The sequence below is a fragment of the Lolium perenne genome, chromosome 2, assembly GCF_019359855.2.
Source record: "Lolium perenne isolate Kyuss_39 chromosome 2, Kyuss_2.0, whole genome shotgun sequence".
In the NCBI taxonomy this organism is placed as follows: domain Eukaryota; kingdom Viridiplantae; phylum Streptophyta; class Magnoliopsida; order Poales; family Poaceae; genus Lolium; species Lolium perenne.
The window spans coordinates 128,831,958-128,858,776 of record NC_067245.2 but is presented as its reverse complement, the minus strand read 5'-3'; the positions used below and the strand labels follow the sequence as shown (position 1 = coordinate 128,858,776).

Here is a 26,819-nt window from a genome sequence, read left to right as displayed (position 1 = left end):
TTCAAGTTGTGTTGGCTTTTCAAATATTTCAAGGACTCATGGTCGGAATGAATGATAAACTCTTTTGGCCAAAGATAGTGTTGCCAAACTTCAAGAACACGAACCAAAGCGTAGAGCTCCTTGTCATATATAGGATAGTTGAGGCGTGCGCCATCTAACTTCTCACTATAGTATGCCACGGGTTTGCCCTCTTGCATAAGAACTCCACCAATACCAAGCCCACTTGCATCACACTCAATCTCAAAAGTTTTTGCAAAAATTGGAAGAACAAGAAGGGGAGCTTCGGTAAGGCGTTTCTTCAACTCATCAAAAGCATTTTGTTGGGCCTTGCCCCAAACAAACGGAACATTCTTCTTGGTAAGCTCATTCAAAGGGCAAGCAATGGTGCTAGAATCTTTCACAATGCGACGATAGAAACCGGCAAGTCCATGGAAGCTTCGGACTTGACCAACATTTGTAGGAGTAGGCCAATTGTGGATGGCCTCTACCTTGGAAGAATCAACTTCAATCCCATTAGCGGAAACCACAAAGCCAAGGAAAACCAATTTGTTTTGAGCAAATGTGCATTTAGGGAGGTTAGCATAAAGCTTTTCATGTCGCAAGATGCACAAGACCTCTCTCACATGTTGCACATGGTCCTCGAGGTTTTTGCTATAAATAAGAATATCATCGAAGTAGACAACCACGCTCTTGCCAATGAGAGGACGCAAGATGTGATTCATGAGGCGCATGAAAGTTGATGGAGCGTTGGAAAGATCGAAAGGCATAACGAGCCATTCATAGAGACCGAGTTTGGTCTTGAATGCCGTTTTCTATTCATCACCAATAGCCATGCGGATTTGATGGTAACCACTACGCAAATCGACTTTAGAGAAAATCGTGGCACCACTAAGTTCATCAAGCATGTCATCTAAACGCGGAATGGGATGGCGGTAACGGACGGTAATGGCATTGATGGGGCGACAATCCATACACATCCATTGCGTCTCATCCGGTTTAGGCACAAGAATCACGGGAACCGCACAAGGGCTAAGGCTTTCGCGGACGTACCCTTTGGTGAGGAGATCTTGAATTTGGCGTTGGATCTCCTTGGTCTCTTCGGGGTTGGTGCGGTAGGCGGAACGGTTTGGAAGCGGAGCGCCGGGTATGAGGTCGATGCGGTGTTCTATGCCTCGGAGTGGTGGTAGTCCATGAGGGAGCTCATCGGGGAAGACGTCTTGAAATTCCTGCAAAAGAGACAACAAAGACGGAGGAATGTTGGTTAAGTCGTTAGTCGCCGACGAGGGTCCCTTGCATATGAGCACGTAGTGCAATATGGTGGATGGGTTCTCTTGGAGCTCTCTCCACTCACTCTTGGTGGCTAGAAGGACACTCTTGGACTCACTCATATATGGCTTGTGGCGCTCACTCTCTTTGTGGTGGGTCGCTCCCTCTCCTCTCATCTCACTATGGTGGGTGCGGAGTTGTGCCCTCGCTAAAGCCTTCGCATTATCCGCGATGATTTGTGATGAGGTCTAAGACCCCGTGTGTGGCCCGATCTCGCGGATTGACTTCGAAACCAAGGGGAGAGATGGGAGAACGCGAGGAACACGACGAACACGACGAACACGAGGAACTCCGAGACTCACGCACGCACACCAACCCGATACACCCGATGCTTACCTCCGTGGCTCGATGGACCACGCCAATAGAATCTCCGAGGAAGAGGCCGTGGCAGAATTCCCGGAGAGAGATTGGGGTTGGAGAGGAAGAGCTTGGTGAGGGAGAGAGAGTAACTTGTACTAGAATCTCACTCAACAAGATCAAAGTCAACAACCAAGGTGCCTTGATTACAGAGGGATGATACCCTAGGGAGACATAGCTCAAACCCTAATCTAAGCCAAATCTTGTCTAAGGAGGTAAGGGGGCGACCGGGGTGCTTATATAGGCATACAAGGCAGCTCGGGTCGAACGGGTACAAGTTGGTGGGTCAAACCCGTGAAATCCGGTCCAGGGGCCGGTCCGACCGGGTCTGGGACCGGGCCATCCGGTCCAAACCGGATTCTGGGCCGGCCGGTGACCGGGCGAGGCTCCCGAAGCCCCGGGACTGCGTCCGGATGGCACAAGCGGCGATTCCGGTCGAAACCGGCCAGGCCGGTCAGGGGCCCGGTCAGACCGGCCCTGGGGCCGGGTGGGCCGGCTGTGGCTTGATTGGCCGGCCACAGGACCGGCCGGCCTTCCTCCTCTCGCCTCTTCTTCCTCTTCCTTCCTTCTTCCTTCCTTCTTCTTCTTCTTCCTTCTTCCTTGCACCATGGGAGTTCCTCCTCTCCGGTTCCTCGATGATTCTTGTACCTAATGATATGTAGCACACCGATATGAGGTAGCATTCCATTCAAGGTATTGACGAGGTCGAGTATCGAGAGGAAGGAGTTCACCTTGTCGCGTGTAGCGCGGTTTAGGGTTGAAGGTCCACTTGGGGGACTCTTTGGCCATGGTGTAGCGTCGATGATAGGCGGGGCTGCACTTGATGGTCTTGAGGCGTAGGTGTCCGAAGGCCACCCCGCATCATCTCCCCCCCCCCCTTGGGAAAGAGTCGTCCTCGACTCTTGTTCCTTCTCACCGACGGTGTAGTCCAAGACGGTTCTCCCATGTTGTGGTAGAGGGAAAAAGTCGCGGTCGAAGAAGAACTTGGAGAAAAACAACTTGCAAATGGAAAGCTTGTGGACGCCAATTTTGTGATCGGCGAACATGAAGCTCTCAAGCAAATACGAAGCAACAAGTCGTTTCTCAAAGAGGCAATAGGCAAAAATGGGAAACAAAAGTGTGTGGGTGTATCCAAAATGTGGAAGATCAAAAGCTTGTGCATGTAAGAGTTGTATGGTGTGAAGAATGTGTGTTGTGGCCTTGTCCCAAGCAAATGGAACAAACAAAAGGCAAGTATCGGCGGCAAAATTTGGGGCAAAATTGTTATGTGCAATGGCAAAACGATGGAGACTTCGAGCTTGGAAGAGTATGGTTGGCGTGAGCCGAGTATGAGCCTCCTCAAGTGTGAAAGAATCCATTGCAAATGCCAAAGATGAAATGAAAAATCCAAAGAAGAGCAACTTTTTGTGTGACATGTGGCACAAGATGCATAAGGTGTCTCTCACATGTATGACATGGTCCTTGAGATTCTCGAAGTGTATGATGAAAGCATCAAGACATACAACTATCATAAACATAGTCTGAGTAGTATTTTGAATTAATTTTGTAGTATTGGCATCCGTTTTCTACCATGCGCTAGTCTTGTAATTGAGATAGAAATACTGTTAAAATCTGATAAGAAACTTTACGGTTTGGTACCGTATTGTTAAAGAATCAAGAATTGATTAAGTCCTATTGCAAACTTTCAGTAAACCTCATATTGTTGATTCAATGAGCTATGGTTTCAATTAGTACCTAAAGTTATCTTGTCTTCATGAAACTTGAAGTTCAAATATGTTTGAAAAGTAAGGAGCTGAAAATTTAGTTTTCAGAAATAATCAAGGTATGAGATATATGTGATATCTAAGACCTTATTGCAAGATGATAGAATATAATTTGGTGAGACTACATAAACTCATAAGTTTTATGGGAATGTACACAGGTTGAAGACGCAAGGCGTCCCAATCCTCCAACTATTGGGGCACTAACGATATTCGCATATCCATGAAGTAATCGTCCTTAGTATGCACCGTTGCTAAGACTCGTCGTATCGAAGCATCACGTGATGATCGGGTGTTATAGATTATACGTGTGCATAAAACGGGTGCAAGCCAGATTTGCACATGCGAATACTGAGGTTAAAACTTTACGAGTCTAGCATGTACAGACATGGTCTCGGAAAGTCATCATGATACAATGGATAAAATTATGAGTGAAATTATTCATCATATTACAAGGTTACTAATAGTGAAATCCGGAACACTTGTCATATGATGATCAGCTTCAAAGTAAGAACCTCAAAGTTATTGGTATTTGACCAACAAACCTAGAAGTTATTGATGTTGAAGTGTCTTTCTGAATAATGAGGAAAGCTAAAAGAGAAACTACAAAAGATTATTGGCAGAAAGAAAGAAAAGACTAGAAAGTCTAGCTCAGGTGTATATAAAAGATATACATGTTATGGATGTATTCCTCGTTTGGTCACACAATGAAATTCTTGGGTATTTGTACCATATTGATTGGTATGAAGTGTCATACAAAACAACGCAATACAAGAATACAATGGCCTAAGTGACTGACAAGGAATATGATAGGAATGCACGTCTGGAACAAAAATAAAGTGTTATTATGTTCATCGTTGGCATTCTATCTAGCCCTTAGAATTTATAATAAAGAACTTAATAATTGTTATTTTGCTCTTCTCAAATAAAAACAAATGAGTTGTTCAAATTATGACATTACTCCATGTACGATGGATAAGTTATTATAAATCTTAATGGTGAAACACACATACATAACACTGACGCTAAAATGCCATAAGGCAAATGATTTGAATTCCACTTATTTGTGGAACCGCCATTTAGGTCATGTTAGAAAGGAACGCATGAAGGAACTCCATGCAAATGGATTTTTGGAGTCATTTGATTTTTGAATCGCTTGGCGCTTGCAAATCTTTTCTAAAGAGAATGACTAAAATACCGTTCATAGGCCAAGAGTTGAACGGGCAACTAACTTAGTGAAAAATACATGATGATGTATGTGGTTCACTAGGGCATAGTTGTTTGCGGGATATTCTTCTACTTCATGAAAAACTTCCAACAATGAATTGAGTATATATGTGTGGATATATTCAATAAGGAAGAAGTTTGAAACATTTGAATGGATTCAAATAAATTTCAGCATGAAGTGGAAATCATCGTAATAGAAAAATCAAATATCTATGATTGGATCATTGGGAAAATATTTGAATTACGAGTTTTAGCGAACATCTAAGAGAGTCATGAAATTGTTCTGAAACTCACATTTCTTGGAGTATCATAATGATGATATAGTATCCGAGAGATGTATCCAAACCTTGTTGGATCAATGATGAGATAAAATATTGATGCCATTATATTTTTTATGGATTATGCTTTAGTGACTACCGCTTTTACACTTAATAGAGCATCATCATGATCCGTTGAAATGACACCATACGAGTTATGGCATGGGTATGAATCCTAAAAGTCTTTTCTTAAAATTTTGGTATGCATAGCGTAAGTAAATAAGTTTACAACCAAAATCGGATGAATGTCTTTGTTGGTTATTCCAGAGAATTGATTGGGAATTCTTCCCACTATGTAGACAAAGACAAAAGTATTTGTCAATGTTTCTTATTTCCAAGAAATTGTTTCTAGCGAAGTTTTTGAGTGGGAGGACAATAGAACTTGATAAAGTTTATGAACCTGAGCATAATGATCAGAGTAGCGCAGCATCGGAATTGGTTCCGGAAGCGGCCACGACGATCATGGCTCCCATGACTACAAAGTGTTTTAGCCATGGAGATCGAAGTACATATTGAACCTTGTAGGTATGGTTTACTTTGTGATCAAATAAATGATTTGTGGACAAAGGATTGATTTTGAACAATGATAAACCAACTACAAACAAAGAAGTTATGATGGGCCCTGACTCCGTTAAAATGGCTATACGCCATGAAATCCAAGATAGATAAATACTTTTTGAAAGTAAATAGATCTATAAAATTGATGGACTTGAATGAAATATCCTTGAAGAAGCTTGACTTGTCGAAAATTTGTTTACGAAAAAGTTCAAAGAGTTGATTACGAGAAGATTAGATCTTCCGTAGCAGTGCTTATACTCTATATGGATTATTCTGGTAATCACTATATATTTCTTTTATGAGATATGTTAGTAAGATGGCAAAATACATAACTTATCAGAAGTGTGCATTAAAGGTGTATACAAGATACAACCAATTGTTTTGCTAGTCCGTGGAATACTAGATAGGTATACAAACTTCAATTGGATGAAGTGAGTATCACGGAGTTGGAATCTTCACCAGATGAAATAGTCAAAGAGTTTTTGATTTCATCAGAAACGATGAAGAGGCTTGCATTTGCAAGAAATTAAGTGGGAGCGCTGAGACATATTTATAATACTTTATGTAGATGACATATAGTTGGTTATAAATGATGTAATTATATACTTGATTAAAAAGGTTTCATTGAGAAATTAACTTCAATGAAAGGATATGGACTGAAACAAATTTAGTGTCAAGATCTATGAAGATAGATTGAAACACATAATAAGTTTAAGTCAAAGTACATAGAATGGATATTGAAGTAGTTCAATATAGAAATATTAAGAAAATGTTCTTGTCATGTGAAGGTTAAACAAGACTTGAGTGTATCTGACACTCGATGAGTAAAAACACATGAGTGATTTTAGATCATGAATAATATGTACATAATCAGATATCTTGTGCTCTAAAAAGTTAGGAGCATATACCAGAATGATTCATGTGATGATCATTGAAAAACAGTAAGAATATTCTTGAGTACTTAAGAAGAACTAAGAATATATATATATAGTTTTTGTATGAAGAAATGACAAACAAATCGCTGTAAAGTGTTGCACCGATATTTGTTTTGTCACATATGAAAATAAAATTTCAATTTCAAATTAGACTAAGTGTTTTTTTAAAAGGTATCACAATAAGCTAGAAGTTGTCTATGCTAGATTTAGAAGAGTTCTAAATATTGTGACGGATTCTACAAAAGAAGGCAGAGTATGTCATTGTTTTGACAATGACAAAGGATGTTAAGTCAAGAGGTTCTTTTAGAACTTGGTGTAGTTCCGACAGAGTCAGAACTTTGAAGCTATATTGTGTGTGACAATATTAGTGACATATTTCAGACCGCGGAATTAAGGTTCCACCAGAAGACCAAACATATTTAATGCCGACTCATTTGGAAATGAGTGATGCGTTGAGACGCAAATGAATTACAAAATACATAAGGTTCTGAGCATGTCAGATCCGTTGACTAAAACCTCTCCCATGAGCAAAACATGATAAAGCACCGGAAGGCCAAGGTGTTATATCTTTACAAATGTAAACTAGATTATTGACTCTAGTGCAAGTGGGAGACTGTTGGAGATATGCCCAAGAGGCAATAATAAAATGGTTATTATAATATCTTTGAGTTTATGATAATGTTTACATACCATGCTATAATTGTATTAACCGAAACATTGATACATGTGTGTTATGTGAACAACAAGGAGTCCCTAGTAAGCCTCTTGTATAACTAGCTTGTTGATTAATAGATGATCATCGTTTCATGATCATGAACATTGGATGTTATTAATAACAAGGTTATGTCATTATGTGAATGATATAATAGACACACCCAATTAAGCGTAGCATAAGATCACATCATTAAGTTATTTGCTATAAGCTTTCGATACATAGTTACCTAGTCCTTATGACCATGAGATCATATAAATCACTTATACCGGAAAGGTACTTTGATTACATCAAACACCACTGCGTAAATGGGTGGTTATAAAGGTGGGATTAAGTATCCGGAAAGTATGAGTTGAGGCATATGGATCAACAGTGGGATTTGTCCATCCCGATGACGGATAGATATACTCTGGGCCCTCTCGGTGGAATGTCGTCTAATGTCTTGCAAGCATATGAATAAGTTCATAAGAGACCACATACCACGGTACGAGTAAAGAGTACTTGTCAGGAGACGAGGTTGAACAAGGTATAGAGTGATACCGATGATCAAACCTCAGACAAGTAAAATATCGCGTGACAAAGGGAATTGGTATCGTATGTGAATGGTTCATTCGATCACTAAAGTCATCGTTGAATATGTGGGAGCCATTATGGATCTCCAGATCCCGCTATTGGTTATTGGTCGGAGAGAAGTCTCAACCATGTCTACATAGTTCGCGAACCGTAGGGTGACACACTTAAGGTTTGATGTCGTTTAAGTAGATATGGAATATGGAATGGAGTTCGAAGTTTTGTTCGGAGTCTCGGATGGGATCCAGGACATCACGAGGAGTTCCGGAATGGTCCGGAGAATAAGATTCATATATAGGAAGTCACCTTCCAAGTTTGGAAATGATCCGGTGAATTTATGGAAGGTGGTTTCTAGAATTATCCGGAAATAAATTACTATGGAAGAAGGAGTCCCGGAGGGACTCCACAAACCCTAACCAGCCAACCAAGTGGGAGGGTGGAGTCCATGGTGGACTCCACCTCCTTGGCCGGCCAAGAAAAGGGGAAAGGGAGAGTCCTTGTCCCTCTAGGTTTCGTCCATAAGGCAGTTTTTCTGTTGGGGTCTTATTCGAAGACTTTGGGCAAACCCTTGGGGTTCCACCTATATAATGAGGAGGAGAGAGAGGGGGCAGCCCATGGCTTGGCCGCACCACCCCTACCCCCCTTGAGGCCGGCGCCCATGGCACCTCCCCTCTCCCCAAACCCTAGCACCCCTCCTCCACTACTTCTCCCGCATATGCTTAGCGAAGCTCCGCCGGAGATCTCCATCGACACCGCCACCACGCCGTCGTGCTGCCGGGATTCCGAGGAGGATCTACTACTTCCGCTGCCCGCTGGAACGGGGAGAAGGACGTCGTCATCAACACCGAACGTGTGACCGAGTACGGAGCTGCTGCCCGATCGTGGCACCGTGATCAAGATCTTCTACGCGCTTTTGCAAGCGGCAAGTGATCGTCTACCGCAACAATAAGAGCCTACTCTTATAGGCTTTGGAAATCTTCAAGGGTTAGTCTCGTTCATCCCCTCGTTGCTCCCATCTTCTAGATTGCATCTTGGCTTGGATTGCGTTCTCGCGGTAGGAAATTTTTTGTTTTCTATGCAACGAATCCCTACATTGAGAATACCCAAACTCACAATAGAATGCCTCCATGGGGTTTTTGATGTAGCCGAGAGACAAGATAAGCAACTAGAACCAAACGGCTACAAACAACAAAGGTCTCCATCCACCTAGGAACTTCTCCCCCTTTGGCATCGGAACACCAAAAAGAAGGGGAACGAAACTAGAGAGATGGAGAAAAAGAACATACAACCAAGCTTGGAAAAATCACGAGAAAACAAGCTTGGAGGAGGTTCTCAAAAACAAAAGGAATAAAGCAAAGAAGAAAGACAAAACAAGTTCACGAAGAACCGAAAAACCCGCAAAGAGGGGGTGTTGGTGGCCGAAGCCACCGTGTAAGAGTATAGTAGTTGTGAAGTCGCGTAGATATATCTAGGACTCACGGACTACAACTCAACATGAAGCTCATAAGTCACTTAATTGACAAATAGCAAATGTTTTGGATTTCTTTATGCATTATGGGGGGAGTGATAGCTCAATGGATTTAAACCGCACTCCCCCTATGTCCGTGCGTGCCTTTCATCTAGATATGACGGTAAGATTGGTATGTGTGCACGACGGTTAAGCAAAGTTAGACGGATCAATGATGTTTAGCTCATGCCTCAACTCAATAAAGCGCTTCTCATCCAAGGGCTTCGTGAAGATGTCCGCCAATTGCTCCTTGGTGCCAATATAGGATAGTACAATATCTCCGCGAGCAATGTGGTCCCGGATGAAGTGGTTCCGTATCTCGATGTGCTTCGTCTTGCCATGAAGAACCGGATTGTAGGCGATCTTGATTGCGCTCTCATTGTCGCACAAAAGAGGCACCTTGCTATACTCGAGTCCATAGTCCCACAAGGTTTGCCTCATCCATAAGATTTGAGCACAACTACTTGCCGCGGCAATATACTCGGCTTCCGCGGTGGAGACGGAGACACAATTTTGCTTCTTCGAGGACCAACACACCAAAGATCTTCCAAGAAAGTGACATGCTCCGGAGGTAGACTTCCTATCAATCTTGTCGCCCGCCCAATCGGAGTCGGTGAAACCAACCAAAGCAAAGTCCGTGTCCCTTGGGTACCATAGTCTGAAGTGTGGGGTATCAACTAAATATTGAAAGATCCTCTTGACCGCCACAAGGTGGCTTTCCTTCGGACTTGCTTGAAACCGTGCACACATACCAACGCTCAACATGATATCCGGGCGAGAGGCACAAAGGTAGAGAAGCGAACCTATCATCGAACGGTAGAGCTTGGTATCCACCGCCTTGCCGCCCTCGTCAAGAGTGAGTTGACACTTGAGTTGCATCGGAGTTCCGATCCCCTTGGCGTCCTTCATATCAAAGCGCTTGAGCATGTCTTGGAGGTACTTCGCTTGATTGATGAAGGTGCCTTGTCGCATTTGCTTGATCTCGAACCCGAGGAAGTACTTGAGTTCACCCATCATTGACATCTCAAACCTATTTGTCATCAACATAGCAAACTCATCGTTGAATTTTGTGTTAGTAGAGCCAAATATGATGTCATCTACATAGAGTTGGCATACGAAAAGCTCCCCATTGACCATCTTAGTAAAAAGAGTGGGATCAATTTTCCCCACTTGGAAACCACGGTCTTCAAGCAACTCCTTGAGATGCTCATACCAAGCTCTAGGAGCTTGTTTGAGACCATATAGGGCCTTTTTGAGCTTGAAGACATGTTCCGGAAAATGGGGGTCCTCAAAACCCGGGGGTTGCTTCACATATACTTCCTCATGTAGAGGACCATTAAGAAAAGCACTCTTAACATCCATTTGTTGCAACTTAAAGCCATGATGTGAGGCAAAGGCCAAAAGGATACGGATGGACTCGAGCCTTGCAACGGGTGCAAAGGTTTCACCAAAGTCCACGCCTTCAACTTGAGAATAGCCTTGTGCCACCAATCTTGCTTTGTTGCGGATGACCGTGCCACTTTCATCTTGCTTGTTCTTGAAGATCCACTTGGTGCCGATAACATTGCGGCAATGATCGGGTCACTTCATGAGAGTCCATACATCATTCCTCTTGAAGTTGTTGAGTTCCTCTTGCATTGCATTCAACCAATCGGGATCGTTGAGAGCATCATCAACTTTGAGTGGTTCCACCCTAGGGACAAAGGCATGGTGTGCACAAAAGTTTGCAAGTTGCCTCCGAGTGGTGACATTTCTCTTTAGATCACCAATGATGTTTTGCAAGGAATGAGACTTGAGACGCAAGTGTCTTGGAGTAGAATCTTCACGGCGAGTGTCGGCTTGAGGAGATAGATCTTGTGAGTCCTCTTGGCCTTCATCACGGTTTAGGTCCTCGCCTTGACCTCCATTGTCGTTGAAAGAGGCAACATGGTCATGAGATCCGGATGGTTCGGGGGTATAGGGAGTATTATTGTCCATGAAGACTCTCCCCGAACCACTCGGAGAAGAACTTGAAGCTTGACCTTGGTCACTTGATGTTGGGTGTTGAGGTAGACGAGCTTGCGGTGTATGTTGTTCTTGAGCTTGTTGAGGTGAACTTGGACTCGATTGTTGTTGTAGATGTCGAGGTTGATCTTGAGGTTGAGGTTGAACTTGAGGTTGGTGTAGAGGTTGGCTTGCATTTGTTAGATCAACGGAAGAAGCTTGGCCTTGTGGTGTAGATGGCTCCACTTGGGTGGAACTTGGTCCTTCCCCGGTACTCATAGAAGGTAGCGTTTGAGGTAGGTGAATGCCCACACTCATCCTTCCTATGGTATCCGGGGGAATTGCATCTCCTTTCTCACAAGAAGCACTTCGCTCCTCCAAAGATCTATCATCTTCATCGAACGTCACATCACAAGATTCTACAACACGTCCACTTGACTTGTTGAAGACTCTATAGGCGTGAGAATCCGTAGCGTAGCCAACAAAAATTCCTTCTTGAGCTCTTGAATCAAACTTGGATAGGCGTGTGTCCTTGATAAGTATGTAGCATTTGCATCCGAAGACCTTGAAGTATGACACATTAGGCTTGTTGCCGGTGAGGATCTCATATGGTGTCTTCTCAAGACCTTTGCGAAGATAGAGACGATTAGTAGCATGGCAAGCGGTAGAGATAGCTTCCGCCCAAAAATTGTAGTTGGACTTGTATTCCATCATCATGGTTCGAGCGGCTTCGATCAAGGTTCGATTCTTCCTTTCGGCGACCCCATTTTGTTGGGGAGTATATGGCGTGGAGTATTGGTGTTCGATTCCTTCCTCGCCGAGAAAGTCATCCAACGTGTAGTTCTTGAACTCCGTTCCATTGTCGCTCCTTATTGCGAGAATCTTGTTGTCATACTTGCGTTGAACTTGGTTGGCAAACTCCATCATGGTCCGTTGAGTCTCACTCTTGTACTTGAAGAAGAATACCCAACAATAGCGTGAATAGTCATCAACGATGACGAGGCAATACTTCTTTCCTCCAAGACTTTCATGAGAAGGTGGACCAAAGAGATCAACATGTAGGAGCTCCAAGCATCTTGTAGTAGAGATGATGGTCTTGGCCTTGTGAGGAGCTCCATGCATTTTTCCTTGTACGCAAGCCCTACAAACACGATCCTTGCAAAAAGAGACATCTTCTTTTAGTCCGAGAATGTGGCCACCCTTGTGGAGACTTTGCAAAGTCCTCATGTTGACATGGGCTAGTCGGCGATGCCATAACCAACCCTTGTCACCTTTGGCGAATAAGCAAAGAGCGGAAGATGTTGTCTTTCCGGAGAAATCGACAACATACAAACCGTTCTCTACATATCCAACAAAAGCTACATTGAGTGTCTTGCTCCACAAGAGGACCACCATATGTTCATCAAAGAATGTGCATAATCCCATACGAGCAATTTGATGAACGGAGAGTAAGTTGTAACCAAGGGTCTCGACAAGGAGGACATTCACAAGTGAGATGTCGGGTGTTACCACCACCTTGCCGAGACCCAATACCTTAGAGCACGTGTTGTCGCCATATGAAACGGTAGAGAGAGAAGGCACGAGGTCGATAACAATATCCTTGCTTCCGGTCGTATGACTTGTGGCTCCACTATCAACCACCCATTTAGCGCCACCAGAAGCATAGTCCTACAAGGAATCAAGTCTTGGATTTAGGTACCCATTTTTCAATGGGTCCTAGCATGTTAGTAACAAGGGGTTTGGGAACCCAAATAGTCCAATCAACATTGTCCTTTGGAGGACCAATAAAGCGAGCACGAATATGTCCATAGTAATCAACAAAAAGAACATGAGAAGGGTTGTTAGAGCCGGCGAAACCCGTCGAGGCGGAGTTGGACACTCCATCCCTTCTTGAGCTAGCATTGCTCCCTTCACGGTTGGTCTCCATGTTCTTCTTGTCCATCTTCTTCTTGGTCCTCCTCTTCCTCTTTCTCTTTGGCTTGGTAGCCACTCCTCCTTCATTGCAAGAGCCCTCTTTGGCTCCATCTTTGGCTTCAATGATTCCTTCCAAGTACTTGGCTTGAACTTGGAGTCTCTCCACCTTGGCCTTCAAGCGATTGACTTCATCTTCATGTTCCGGGTGTGGATGGCAAATATCGAACACTTGGACCTCCTTTGCCTTGTTCACCCGGAAGTGTTCCATCAATGCTTCTTCTTGGAGAGCGTTCAACTTCATGAGCAAGCGCTTGTCATTTTCCATCTTGGCAATGTCGCTCTCATGAGTGCAACATGCACGGTCCTTGCTCAAGGGAAAGTACTCCTTCAATGTTTCTTCTTGCATGGAGTTGATCTCCATGAGCTTGGCTTCCCTTCTTTTCAAGGCGGCAATTTGCTCCTCATGATCACAACATGTATCCTTCTCCTTGCTCATGCGGAGACACTCCGCCAACGACTCTTCTTGCTTGCTACTCAAACTCAATAGCTTGGCCTTGGTGATCTCAAGAGCGGCAATTTCTTCTTCATGGTTGCAACATGAGGTCTTCTCTTTGAACAAGCGGTAGTACTCATCCAAGGCTTCTTCTTGAAGATCATTGACTTCCAAGAGGAGAGCATTGTGCCTTCTCAAGGAAGTAACTTGATCCACAAGCTCATCATGGGAGGAATCGGGGTCTTCATCATCTTTTGCTTTGTTGGCTTACTCGAGCGAGAGCATCTTCTTCTTGAGGTCACCAACCAACTCTAGAGCATGATCTCGATCCTTGGTGAGACGTGAAACAATAGCTTCATTCTTGTCTTCAAGCACAATGACACTAGCTTCAAGAGACATGCGAATATTCCTTTCATCATCAAGCTCCTCCTTAAGATTGGCGAGCTCAAAGGTCGTTTCCCTTTCCAACTTCTCCCTCTTCTCAATAAGATCTTGTGCCGCACCAAGTTGGGCTAAGAGAGCCCCAACATGGATCTTGGTGTCCCCCTTCATGTTAGTGAGAAAAGAATCCAAGGAATCCAAACCCATAATCTCACGTTTAATGGTGAGACTAGTGGCATCATCAATATATGAGGCATTAGTCGAAAAGGATGGTTTGGAAGGGGATTTTACCTCCGTAGATACCTTTGCCATGAGGCACCGTGCATTGTTGGTGACGAGGTTCTCATTTGGAGAGTCGAAGAGGGAGGTAGAGGGAGTGGAAATGGCGATGGCGGCCACTCCCTCTCCTTCCTTGTTGGAGCGCTTGTCCTCATGCTCACCATCTTCATCGGAGGTGTACTCTTCACGGATGATGAAGGCTCTAGGCTTCTTGTTGGAGGAGACCTTGTCGTCATTGGACCTTGGGGAGAACTTGGAGAATCCGTTGGAGAGAGGCTTGTACCTATCCTTTGGGATAAGCTTTCCACCATGATCTTCTCTTCTCTCAAACATACAATCCGCGACAAAATGATTCTTGTCACCGCAATTGTAGCATGATCTTCCCCTTGTCCTTTCTCTTGGGCTCCTGGAGGGTCTTATTGGAGAATCACGTGATCTTCTTGGTCTTGTGTTTTGGGACATGTTTCCATCCCAAAACTTCTTGGCGGCGAGAGCCATGTGCTCATGGTAGTTGAGCTTGAGATCATCCGAACCCCACTCAACGGGATCCTCATCACTTTCACTAGCTTCATGCACCTTCATCTTCAATGCAAGATTGGGCTTGCGGGAGTTGTGGGCGCGAGCAACAAGATCCTCCGCATTCTTCCTGGAGATTTCTCCTATAAATGTTCAAATACTACCCGGCCATGCAAGCCATCTGAGAGGGGCAAATCCATCTGGTTCGTCCGTTCCACCAGCACCAATCCCGCTTTTCACTGCAGCCGTCTGATCGGTAATTCTTTTTCTCACTTCTTCTGTGTCCCACCGAGCCAATGACGACTGGGGCCAGCTTCGTTTGGGACCCGGCCATCAGAGGCAGCCTAGGGTGCTCATTCGCGTTGCCTTCCGTCTCCTACCACGGGAGACGATGAAAACCTAGATCGGCGTTAGATCAGCCCGTGCCCTGTGGTGACCTCCCCCAATCCTCGTCTCCTCTCCCCCGCCGCCAATCAGCCGCCTCTCAATTTCTCTCCCCACTGCGCCCCTCCTCCAGCTCTCCAAATCGAAGCCACCGCGACACGCGCACGGCAGGAGGAGGCGCCACGGGTTGATGCAGCGGACAGCGGCCGCACGGGGGCGACGGCAGCCGCTGTTGGTGGACGACGGCGGCCTCAGGCGTCATGGAGGAGGGAGGCGGCGGGTGGACGGTCGGCAGTGACCCGAGGTCAAGCGGCATCAACGGGGTGAGATCTGTTTAGGTGTGGTTCTCTCTCCTCTCTCTGTCTATTCTCTCACTCTCGTTTCTCTATATGGAATGTAGGAGGAGGTATGAGATTTGTGCAGATTTGCTTCTCCCTCCTCTCTGTGTCTCTTCCTCTCGATCTATGTCTCCTCTCACTCTCGTTCCTCCTGGCTGTAGAGAATGGAGGAGGAGGGGTGTGAGTGGACCAGGAGAATCCATGTGAGGCTGATCTGGTTCGTTTCACTTGCGATTGGAGGCGCGTGATGGAGGGGTCAACGAGGAAGATGGAGAACACGGTGAGGCTGGGGTAGACGGTTGGCTTTGAGGATGAGAGAAAAGGGAACGTGAGAGGCAAGCATTTTCTCATGTTCTTGTGTCAGATGTCATTCCCCTTATTATGAATCTGTTAATAGGAAATGAATCAAATTAATGATCTTAGCAGCAACCCTCCCTGACACTCAGCCCTGGTGCACCACTGCATTTGCCCCCACATGTCAAGGCGTCCAGGACAGCACACCGCTCCTCTCCCTCATGTGAGATTTCAGCAAGGTATATGCGATGTCCCATCCTTTTCTCTCTGCATTTTTCCCGGCCGTGCGTAACTCTTCATGGTGGGAGTGGATTCCTCCCACCTGATTCACTATAATGAGGAGACATGACATATGTGAGTTATTTTGTTTCAGAGATGTAGCAGTGTAGAATAAAGTATATGGACATCTGAATTCGCGGACTTTGAGCAGTGCCACTTCAGATAATTGGAGACCTCATGATTTGTGTTGTGCACCCATCCATGATTACAAAAATCTGGTCTACAATTATGTGGCGTACAATCTCCTAAAAAGGTATTGCAATTGATCTATTTTGAGCAGCAAAGATCTCGATATGGTGCTTAAAACTAAAATAGTTTTGAGTTATTTCTTTTCTACTCTATGATATTTAGGCCAGTATATAGATGCTTGGCACATATTTTTAGTTCAACGGTTATCTGTCATAGGATTGCAAATGCCTTAATATTTACTTAATTCTTTTGAGGGAAACTCACCATGACTAGCCTCTGAAATTTGTTACTGTGTGTACTTCTCATCCACTATATCAAGGAAAACTTTGCTGAAGAAATTGTTGTCTGCTTGTAGTGTTCTTAAGACCGCAATGTTTTTGTCTTTATCTGTCCTTCCTCTCTCAGGTTTTTGATAGTTGGATAAAATATGGGTTAAGGCATTGTTAGTAGAAGGAAAGAAGCACAACGTCAAGCTGCAGAGATATCTTGAAGAAACCAGGCCGGTAAGTTAGTGGTGTGTTGCATATTTGTACTTGATTGTCCAGTTTTGTTCTCACGGTTATAATCTTATAGGAAGTATATTATGGCAACCAAGAGTTCCATTTAAAATTTGTATTCTTCATGTTTTGTTGCATGTATGAGGGCGGTGGGCTAACTCACCACATGGCGTTGCTTTTGGGTGCAAAGCAGATGAAAAATCAAGATTGGTCTACGGTCAATCCATTTTTTGCAAGGTCTGTGCAGTTTTTGTTGGCAAGTTGTGTTTGATCTTGGTTCTAATACATTCATGTCTGATAAAGCCGTGGGTTTCGTGCTCTGGTCATCGAGCGGGAAGGTTTATTTAGCATATTTTTTTGTGTGCGAAAATTTGTATTTTTAGATCGGTAATTGGTTAGCCATGGAAGTTTCCATGCTCATTGACCATTTATTCAGTTCTGAAGTTTGTGGGTGAATTGATGTTAGAGCTACAATGGTTAGGTGGTATTTTTATTTTTACTCAACAACCTTTTTGTTAGTGCATTGCTCATCTGGTTATTGATACAAGGGGGAAACCAGAGCTAAAGTGAATTTAGAAACCATGGAGGTGCGGTCTCATGCTGTCGCGGTCTCATGCTGTCGAGAGCATATTTGGTGCATATGTACACATCCTGTGGCATTGACACCTTTTTGTTCATGCAAATTACCATGAATCTTAGAGATTGGATGGTACATATTTGGTGTTGGTTAATTCACAAAGGAATCAAAAAGCAAAAGGCGCATGAATAAAAGAACATGGAGGCATATGTCATAGTGGCTGATTTGTGTTTGAGTGCATCTTGGTTAGTTCATCTATATTAATCATTTCCCTGAGCCACTGGTGTGGCAATTGTAATGTAGAAAATAATTAGTATTGCTGGTAAATTTTCTATACAGCAGGCTATTTTTAGACGTGCTTATATTGGTGATGGCTTATGATGACGTGCAGTCTTCTACTGGTCTCAATTGGTTCATTTGATATGTTTTTTATGAAATACCAAGAGATGATTTCCAGGCATGCAGTGACACTTTTTTGGGTATGTGCGTTCTGTGTAGGTTGAACAAGACTGTTTCACTGTATCCATCACTCGTAACTTTCTGACTGTAAAGAGAAGCTCTCTCTCTGTGAATTAGTTTCCTATTTGACTGGCCTACCAGTTCTGGGGTATTCTTCAGACATTGGGAAGGAGCATGTAAATTTGGTCGATGTGTAATTATAGAAGTTGATATACAATGGCCAGCTTGATTAAAAGGAATTAGACAGGTAATTCTTGAGTCATCTCCATTTCTTCTGTGTATTTTAATTTATTCTGCATTTGGTTCAGTTGCTCCATCCAGTAGTGGACTGCAATTTTCTATAGAATCTTTATTATTTTCTATCCAGCATACTAGACCAGGTATGTTTTGCTTTTATTCCAAACGAGTAGCAAATACTGAATATTTGCGTGATCGAGCTAAGCTAGCGGTGATATGGCATCGAGCCACCTGCAAGTTGATAGGGTAGGCGTGTGCCTGTGGTGGTGTGATGGTGAAATATTGACTACATGATTGAGCTTTCTGATTGTTTGTTGGTAAATTAGGAGATGTCGTTTGGTGGCGTAAAGGTTGGCAGCTGGGCGTTGGGTTAAAGGCAAATTTGTCACCCCCAAACAGAGTACTGTCGGCAGTTACTCTTTTTTCACGATTCCGCGTTTAGTTAGTCGACAGGAACTCTGTCTTGATTTGATATATTCAATGATCTTAGTTTTAAGAATCCTTTGTTATTAATTTGAAGGGGCACTGGAGGAGGGCAAGCTGATCAGCGTGAATGGCAACAGCTCTCAACCACAATCAGCCGTAACAGCAAGTACAACCTCCAAATTCAGTGTTTGATTTGGTCCTTATTTTGCTTACTCCACCGACTGATCACTCCGCGGTGGTGTCACATGTACAGGACGCACAGGGATCGTCGACTGGCCACTCTGCAGCATCCATGCTGCGCACCGCCAGCACCCTTGGTGAAAGCATTCTCCTCATCATCGCGCTCTGCTTCCACTCCACGATAGCCCACTGGTACTTGTCCTATTCTCCCGATTCACCACCCAATGCACTCCAATTTGGCTATAAAAGGTTATTTGTTCCCAAATAAAGGACTTTCTCTGTTCATACCATGTGTGCATTTTTAGGTGGAGAACAAAAAGGACTTCCTTACTACTTAATGGGAGAATATGAATTTGTATGCTACATTTTGAACTTTAAAGTAAACATAGTTGTTGATTTTTTAATTTTTATATTCATGTTGCATTTCAAAGATTTGACCTATTGCATTTCAAAGATTTGATCTATTAAAAGTGGCGGTGAACAGGAGGTGGATAGTCATGTAAGTTTGAGGTGTATGTTGTATCCTCTGGATATTGTAGGGAACATTTGTTTCCTATTTAAAATATGACATTGTGGTTAGAAATAAGGGTGTATAGTTTGTAATATTAAATCTATCGCTACGTGTAGGTGAAAATAAATGACCACTGTATATGGTTGTCATCCTCCCTTAACTTAGGTTTGTCGATTTTGCATATGGCGTACTAGAAGTCAGATATGTGAATCCTCCATATTGAGATAGTGCAGCCCTCGAGTTTGCACTATTTTTTGAAACTGTCACTTTTGATGTTTTTGCATCTGGATTTATGTTATGTGCTTCTGGTTGAAGGTGATCCTGATCATGATGTTACCACTGCCGACAAATTACTATTTCTGTAGGCTTATGTGCTTCTTATTGAACATGATAATGGTGCTATCATTAATTACTGAACTTTCTGTGTACATGCATTTCCCTGCCTCATGTTTTTGGTCCAGGGTAGTAAGGACTTAACCATACAGTTTGGTCTTCTGTGTGACTGTCCAATATTGCTTTATCTAGCATGGCTACTTTGTAAAACATATCTATGACAACTACTTTTTTCCCAGCTTTCTTTATGGTGATCAGGCTTGATCGTTCAGTAATGAAATCCCCCTGAAGTTGAGAATTAAAGAAAGATGGACACTTTTTCTATGTTAGGTGCCGGTGAAAGTTGTGCGATATTGCACTGCTACTGAACCATTTTGTTTACCAGCTTGTTGTGTTCACGTGTCCAGTCGAGCTTGTGGGGGAGGGCAGCAACGGGAGCAGGGTACAACGAGCTCGCGGATCCTAGAATGTGTTAAAGGAGTAGAGCTTGCGCTTAGTGGGATGGTTGGCCACCGGCGTGAAGCAAAAATTATGAGATTCTCCCTATTTTTTTATACATTCTGTTTGTTGAACAAATTGCCATAGTGGTCAGAACCTGGGATATTTTAGAACAATAACTTCATACAGCTACCTGATGGAACATAATTACTTGAAGAGTTTACTTGGTTTAATTGAATAAATCATGGGGTGGCGCATATATAACATTCAGGCTTAATCCTTTTGGCGACTATTTACTGCGAGCAATCTGAAAGAATGAATGCCCGATAATCATCTGACAAGCCAATGCACCATGTCGCTCAATTACAGGTATTTTACTTGCGCAAAGGATATGTAAACTTAACGTGTGATAATTTTTCAGGTACAGATCAATATGATTGTTACCTATGATGAACCTGATGGCACCGTGTGTTGCCCAATAAAACCTGATTCGGTATAGTTATTTCCCAGTGAGCTATCAAATCTCAGGGTTTTGTACCCAGTGAGCTGTTGTAGGTAACGAGTTTGGTGTTGAAATCGGCCTTGATTTATGTGACGTTTCATTCGTGTAGGATGCCAATGATGCACAATGAGGAGATGGTTGGTCCTTGGCGTGCTTATGGCAGCAGCTCCCCTTGCCAGCAAACTCGCCATCTCTTTCCCTAGGTATACCAGCTTTGGCCATCTTTTTCCATGTATTACTTGGTTGTTACTTTTTGAAGTGAGTATTGTTTAATTGACTTTCTTCTGCATATAATAATCCTAAAGAAAATCCATGTGAGTGCCTTTATTGTGTTCCTTTTATGTTTTGCTTGCTTTGACAAGGATGCTTTCTTTTATAGATTCTTTTCTTCATGAGAATGAGTGGGCAGCCCGTATAACCTGATGAGAGAAATTCACGTAGAAGTAGTCTGCTTTCTGTAGCAATAACTTCTTTGTGGTGTTTGGTCTTTAATTCTTATTTATCATATATGATGGCTTGAGGTTTGCTAATCCATGATTTGATCCTGAAATTTACTTACATATATCTATGGGATGTCACAGACGAGGGAGGAGCAGACTCACCGGCTCAGACGGTGGTTTTGGCACTGGCGGACTCCTCCACGAGTAAGGCCCTCCTCTTCCTCTCAATGCATCTTCCTTTCTCAAGTCCCTCTCACTTTCTCTCTCTGTCCACAGATCGGGCCACATGTGAGATGGCGGGGCGTGGTCTGCGTGACTCCATGAGATCCATGGACATCGGCTCTTTGTCCGGCGTGGGGATGCGCAATGGCTCGGTGACAGAAAGCATGTGTTGCAGGCCAGCGGGCAGAGGAGGGAACCCTCGGCTACGGTCACAGTCGGTGTGGTATGGATCCTTATCGACATCACAATCCCCTACGTCTGTTCTACTTCCCTTCAGGTAATTTGTTATCTTCTGTGCTCTGTGATGGCCATTTCTTATGCTTGGACTTGCAGGGAGATTGGAGCCAGCTCTCACTCATGTATTATAGATCTGTGTGTATTATCTATTTTTTTAGTTTTCTGGTCATTTGATTTGATCAGTCTGTTATTCAGCTCGTTAAAACTGTTGCTTCTGATGATGATTTGTTGATGATTTTTGCAACTTAAGAATCACACCAAGGTGATCTGGAGGAGGGAGGTGATCATTTACTTGAACATTGGCAGTACCACACCCACCGTCTCCTCTCTCTATCCCTTAAACATTTTTTTGGGTTTAAAACTGCTTCTGTCCAATGGTGGTGAAACTTAAGTAACTTGTGATAAGAAGAAGAAAGATATTACTAACCACCTCCTGCTTCTGTCCAATTCGTGATTGTACTATAGCCATTGGTGCTTGCTGAAATTCAGGTCCTCCTGTAATATGCCATTGGTGTTTGCAAGGTGATTGCTTCCATTTTTATCTGGCCTCTCAGTTTGTTTTTTGTCAGTCCAATAGGATCAGTGCGCGATAGAGCAAGCAATTTAGGTAGGGAAAACCTCCGTAATATATTAATCAAGAAATGCAACAGTACGGAAAATGTTTCAATGTTGGCTTTCCTTTATTTTTCCAATTTATTTAACAGAAACCTGGTCACTGTCTTATTTTGCAATGCAACTGTTTCAGAGCATCACTGGTTATGCCTATATGGAATTTTACCATTCATCATCTTGTGCATGTGCATGCCAATGGTGGCGTGTTTTCTTGTGCTCGTTTGTTGAATTGCGTAAGCTAGGCAAGTTGTGTCAAGATCTAAATATTTCTAAAAACATACCAGTTGTGCCTCCTGCTGATGTTCTTCATCCATCTATTGTTTTTAGAAAGAAGAGAAGCGGAAGATCCGATGAAAGAGTTTGTTGATGATCATGGTGATTCTCTCCTTTCTCTCTCTCTCCCTTGACGCACGCAATCAAGTTTGTTTCTGCATTTTGGTGTTATGGCCGCTAAATTTAAACATAGGCTCTACATCTTTATTATAGAAATAATAGTAACAAGCTAGAGGAGAACTTTGGTTAAAATCATTCTGTTTTCTATGCAACTACTTTTGTATTGTTATGATCAGTGCTTGTCAGATGAAATGCAGAGAGAGCCTTATGCATAAGCTCTGCATCTTTATTAATTATTAGCTCGCATTATACTTATGCTTTTACTGTTTTACTTCAAGGAGTTAACATTAATATATGATTTTCACAGCCAATCAGGTCTAACTTCTTGAATGATTTGCATTCATTGGATCCAGAGTTATATCGGCATATTCTATTCTTCAAGGTCTGAATCTATTTACATTGTGTGAAGAAGAAAATGGTTGTTGGCATGTTCAGTAGTGTAAGATCTTCGTGGAAGCTACATGTGGTTGCGCTTCTGCTTTGAAACACAACTGCTGAAGTGCTTGTCTTTAGGTTTATGTTTTTGTTCATATGTTCTGAAGCTGTCATAATTTGAGTATTTTAATATAAATACAAATTGCCATAGTTAGTATATGTACGGATGTTTTTGGCATCAATTGTGAGGCTGCACTCCTATCCAAATATTGCTGGGGGTATTGTGTCTTCATAGCATGGGATACCTCCGTAAGATGGCTTTAAATTTATCTGTACAAAGTTCTTTGTCCTGACGTTATTTTTCCAATGATACAACCTATCTCCCTTTCCATGTTCAGCATTAGCATCACGACCTCTTGGCGATTTGAGGTGTGCACTTGAGCTATTGGAAGATAATTCCATCAATGAATTCATACCTTTTTGGACATAATAAGTTCAAACAATAGATCTTTAGTCTAAGAGTTCAGCAACATTTCATCACTCATCTCGGTGTTTCTCAGCCTTAGTTGTTCATGCTATCGGGAGCTGCCAGCATGGCGAACACTTACATTGAGTTAAAGTTGCAATACCTGCAGGACTACATCGCGGTGACCCTCAATTCTAGAAGGTACGTACTCTATCCATTCATCTCAGTACACGGCAAGATGACATCTAAACCAAATCGATACAACAGTTTACTCACCATTATCCTCTCTATTTCTGGGTGATCAGGAGCGGGTCAAACGTACAGGTCTACTTCGTGCGGTCGTTGCTTGACATGATCAAGTACCTGTTCGGATACAAATGGGCTACGACCTCTACGGTGTTGACTTCAACTCCAAGGAGAGGACAAGGTACAAGAGGCACTCTGCCAAGTAGTTCGCCAGCTTCCTTCATTGATCAACTTCCTTTAGCCTGCATTTTATTTCTATGTTTGCGGATAAAGTTTGGGTGTGATTTAATTCTGGACGCCATGGATATCACAGCTATTCAGCACTTTGCTCCAAAGACGCTGCAAAGCCATGGATATATTTTACTATTATATGCAAAAAAAGAGTTGTCTTTTTTACTGTTATAGTGTTGGCTGTTATTCGATTTGGTTCTGCGCTTACAAGAAATGTAACTTAAGAAATAATAGTATTATATGTAAACCACCAGCCCAGTTTGTTTGTCTTCACGAAAATGTGTTTTCCTTGTTTACGCAGAGAGATATTGTTTACTTAGGCGTTTGCAAAAAGACCGTCATATTTTGGTCCACTAATATTAACTCCTCAACCTTCCAGATTTTTGGAAGAAATGTCATAGGGATATGTCAGACGATTTAACTCCTCAACCTTCCAGATTTATTTTAGTTTTCAGAGAAAACAAATGATTACCTTCAAAATGATGTTTGTGCCACTCTGTGAGACCACATCATTTATCAGAATTCAAAATATTCATGAGAATAACTCACACTTTGTTACCTAATATAAGATGTTTTGGCGAATGGAGGTTGTATTTATGATGTATACAGATCACACCGATTGTTGCTAGCCATACATATATATCCTCATTAGGACGAGGTGAGATTAGAACTTAGCATTGTGTTCGAACCACTCAATTATGTTGAAAACTTTGATATAGCAGGCCCATAATACTTAAATAGGTGGAAGTTGTAGATTGACACATCGGAAAGCACCATGAGATTATGCAAGGTCCTCCATTCTAATGGGAAATTTGACATCGCAAGAGCCAACGATATTTTGAATATGACTGTTCTAGAATAGATCAATAGTAAGTCTCAAAAGAGTAAAATTGGTTAGAGTAGGGGTACAGTTGAAAATTAGATAAACCTGAACAAATAAAATGTAAATGGAGTGTATCTGAAAACTGAAAGCCAAGTTCTGGAATTATGTACACTAACATATAGGAAATAATATTACTGTGTTATCCTTTGGCTAAGCTTCTCTATATAGAGATGTTGAAAACCAACAATGTGTAGTTCTACTTTTTTTGTGTGCAGTTTTGGCGGTCCATCTTCTCCAAGCAAAGCCATAGGCCATGGACCTGCTGCTGTGCTCTAATTTGGTAGCAGCATGACAGTGGCGAGAGAGCAGGGGACTGGGCTACCTTACGGGAGATCTGTACGGTTTGGAGTTAGAATGCCTAAATCCTAAATTTCTATTTAACCCCTTTGCCTTATTTATATGTATTTTATAGCTCCTAGATATATGAGCTATCTACCTTAACACCATCAGAGTAGGACTAAACATATTATTGCAATATGGGCTATTTACTATTGTGTGACCTTTTGATTCTATCATCTGTGTTTGTGTTGTATGACAATGTATTGCTATTGGTGATTTTCTGATCATCTTGGTGTGCAACCGAACCATCATTTGCGTTTTATTTCTTGCTGATTATCATGATGTACTCATTTGCTGACAGGACATGGCTTCAATTCAGGCCCGGGTTGGGTCTTTGCGCCGGGGCGTCATCCTATATATTATTGTTCATTAGCATATTACTAATAGTCTTTGGTTTGCATTGATTTAGGCATTTCTCTCATGTACTATTTCTGCCATTTGCGCGATAGCGCAACCGGTCATCTAGTGTCCATAGCGATGACTTCGCTAAGGACTTCATCGGATGTCATAGTACGGAAGGAGGCGTTTTCATGGATGGCCATCAACTTCACTTCCTCATAAGGGAGGAGAGCGTTGTAGAACTTGCGCTTGATCCAATAGTCATCCACGAACGTTGCTCCAAGATCTTGCATTTGCACGGCAAGAGCGATGAGGCGTCGGTACATTTCTTCGGGGGTCTCTCCTTCAATCATGACGAAGTTGTCGGCCATGTTGTTCACTTCATCAAAGCGAGAGCTTTGGATGCTTGCATTGCCGAGGAAGAGCTTCTCAAGTTTGTCCCATGCTTCCTTGGCGGTCTTGAGCGAGCGGATATGAGCGCGGTCCTTGGGGGAGATGGCCATATGAATCATGTTGATGGCGGTTGCGTTGAGTTGGTCATCCACCACATCTCTCCTTGTCATCTTCTTGGGATCTCGTGGTGAATAGCCCTCCTCAATGATATGCCAAAGCTCGATAGAAGCGCTGCGCACATGTGAACGCATTAAGAATTGCCAATTCTCAAAGTTGTTTGACTCGAGTAACGGTGGTGAACCATGCGACAAGATATGCGGCATTGGTATCAGAACGTTGATGGTGTAATCATTTGGTGGTGGCAGCGCATGATAACTCCCTTGACGTTCCTCAACCGGTGTGTCATCATCCTTCCCTTTTGTTGAAGTGCCGGTATCCCCAAGCCCTTCCTTTTGTGTATCTTTTGTCGCTTCCGCGACAAAATCAACAAGAGGAAGGGTGTTGGATTTTGGTGGTGGATCCTCGGCACTTGCTTTTGGAGGAGGGTTTGGTTTTTGAACCACCAACTCCATCATCATCGCCTTCATTTGGGCAACGATGGATGACTCCAATTTCTTGAGGTCATCCAACGTAGCCGTCGTGGAATCGATGGGCGATGATGGAGCGGGTGGCTCAAGGGAAGGTGACCCATTCACAACCGTCTCTTGTTCGGTCATTTCTTAGGCGGTAAAGCCCGAGCAAGAAAACCTTGCTCTGATACCACTTGAACGGATCGTAGCGAACAAGAGGGGGGGTGAATGGCGCTACGGCAAGTTTTAGTCTTTTTCAAGTTTTATGCAACGGAAGGTAAAGGTGTGACTTTTAGCAATGGGGGTGATCCTACAATGAAGCTAGAACATGTGCAACATGTAAAGGAATCAACAAGATAACAAAAGTGAGGAGCGAGACAACCGGGGGGCGCGAGGCGAGTCGAGGTTTGTTTCCCGCAGTTCCCTCCACTAAAGGAGGTACGTCTGTGTTGAGGAGGTGCTAGTCTCACACAAGAGACTAGGCGGCCATACCACGAAGGAAGGCCTCACCCTCTTCCTCGAGAGAGCTCCACGGAGGTGCTCTCCCTCTTCCACTAAGGCACCGGTCGAGGCGGTGATTCCTTCACAAGGTTGG

The 26,819-nt window shown here is 43.2% G+C and overlaps 1 long non-coding RNA gene across 1 annotated transcript; it reads left to right on the top strand.

Moving 5' to 3' along the window:
- Positions 1-22,321: 22,321 nt before the first annotated feature.
- LOC127333469 (uncharacterized) lies at positions 22,322-25,139 on the top strand. The gene is made up of 3 exons (XR_011750962.1): positions 22,322-23,425; positions 23,530-23,651; positions 24,800-25,139. It is a non-coding gene; the product is annotated as an uncharacterized lncRNA (long non-coding RNA).
- The last annotated feature ends 1,680 nt before the right edge of the window (positions 25,140-26,819 follow it).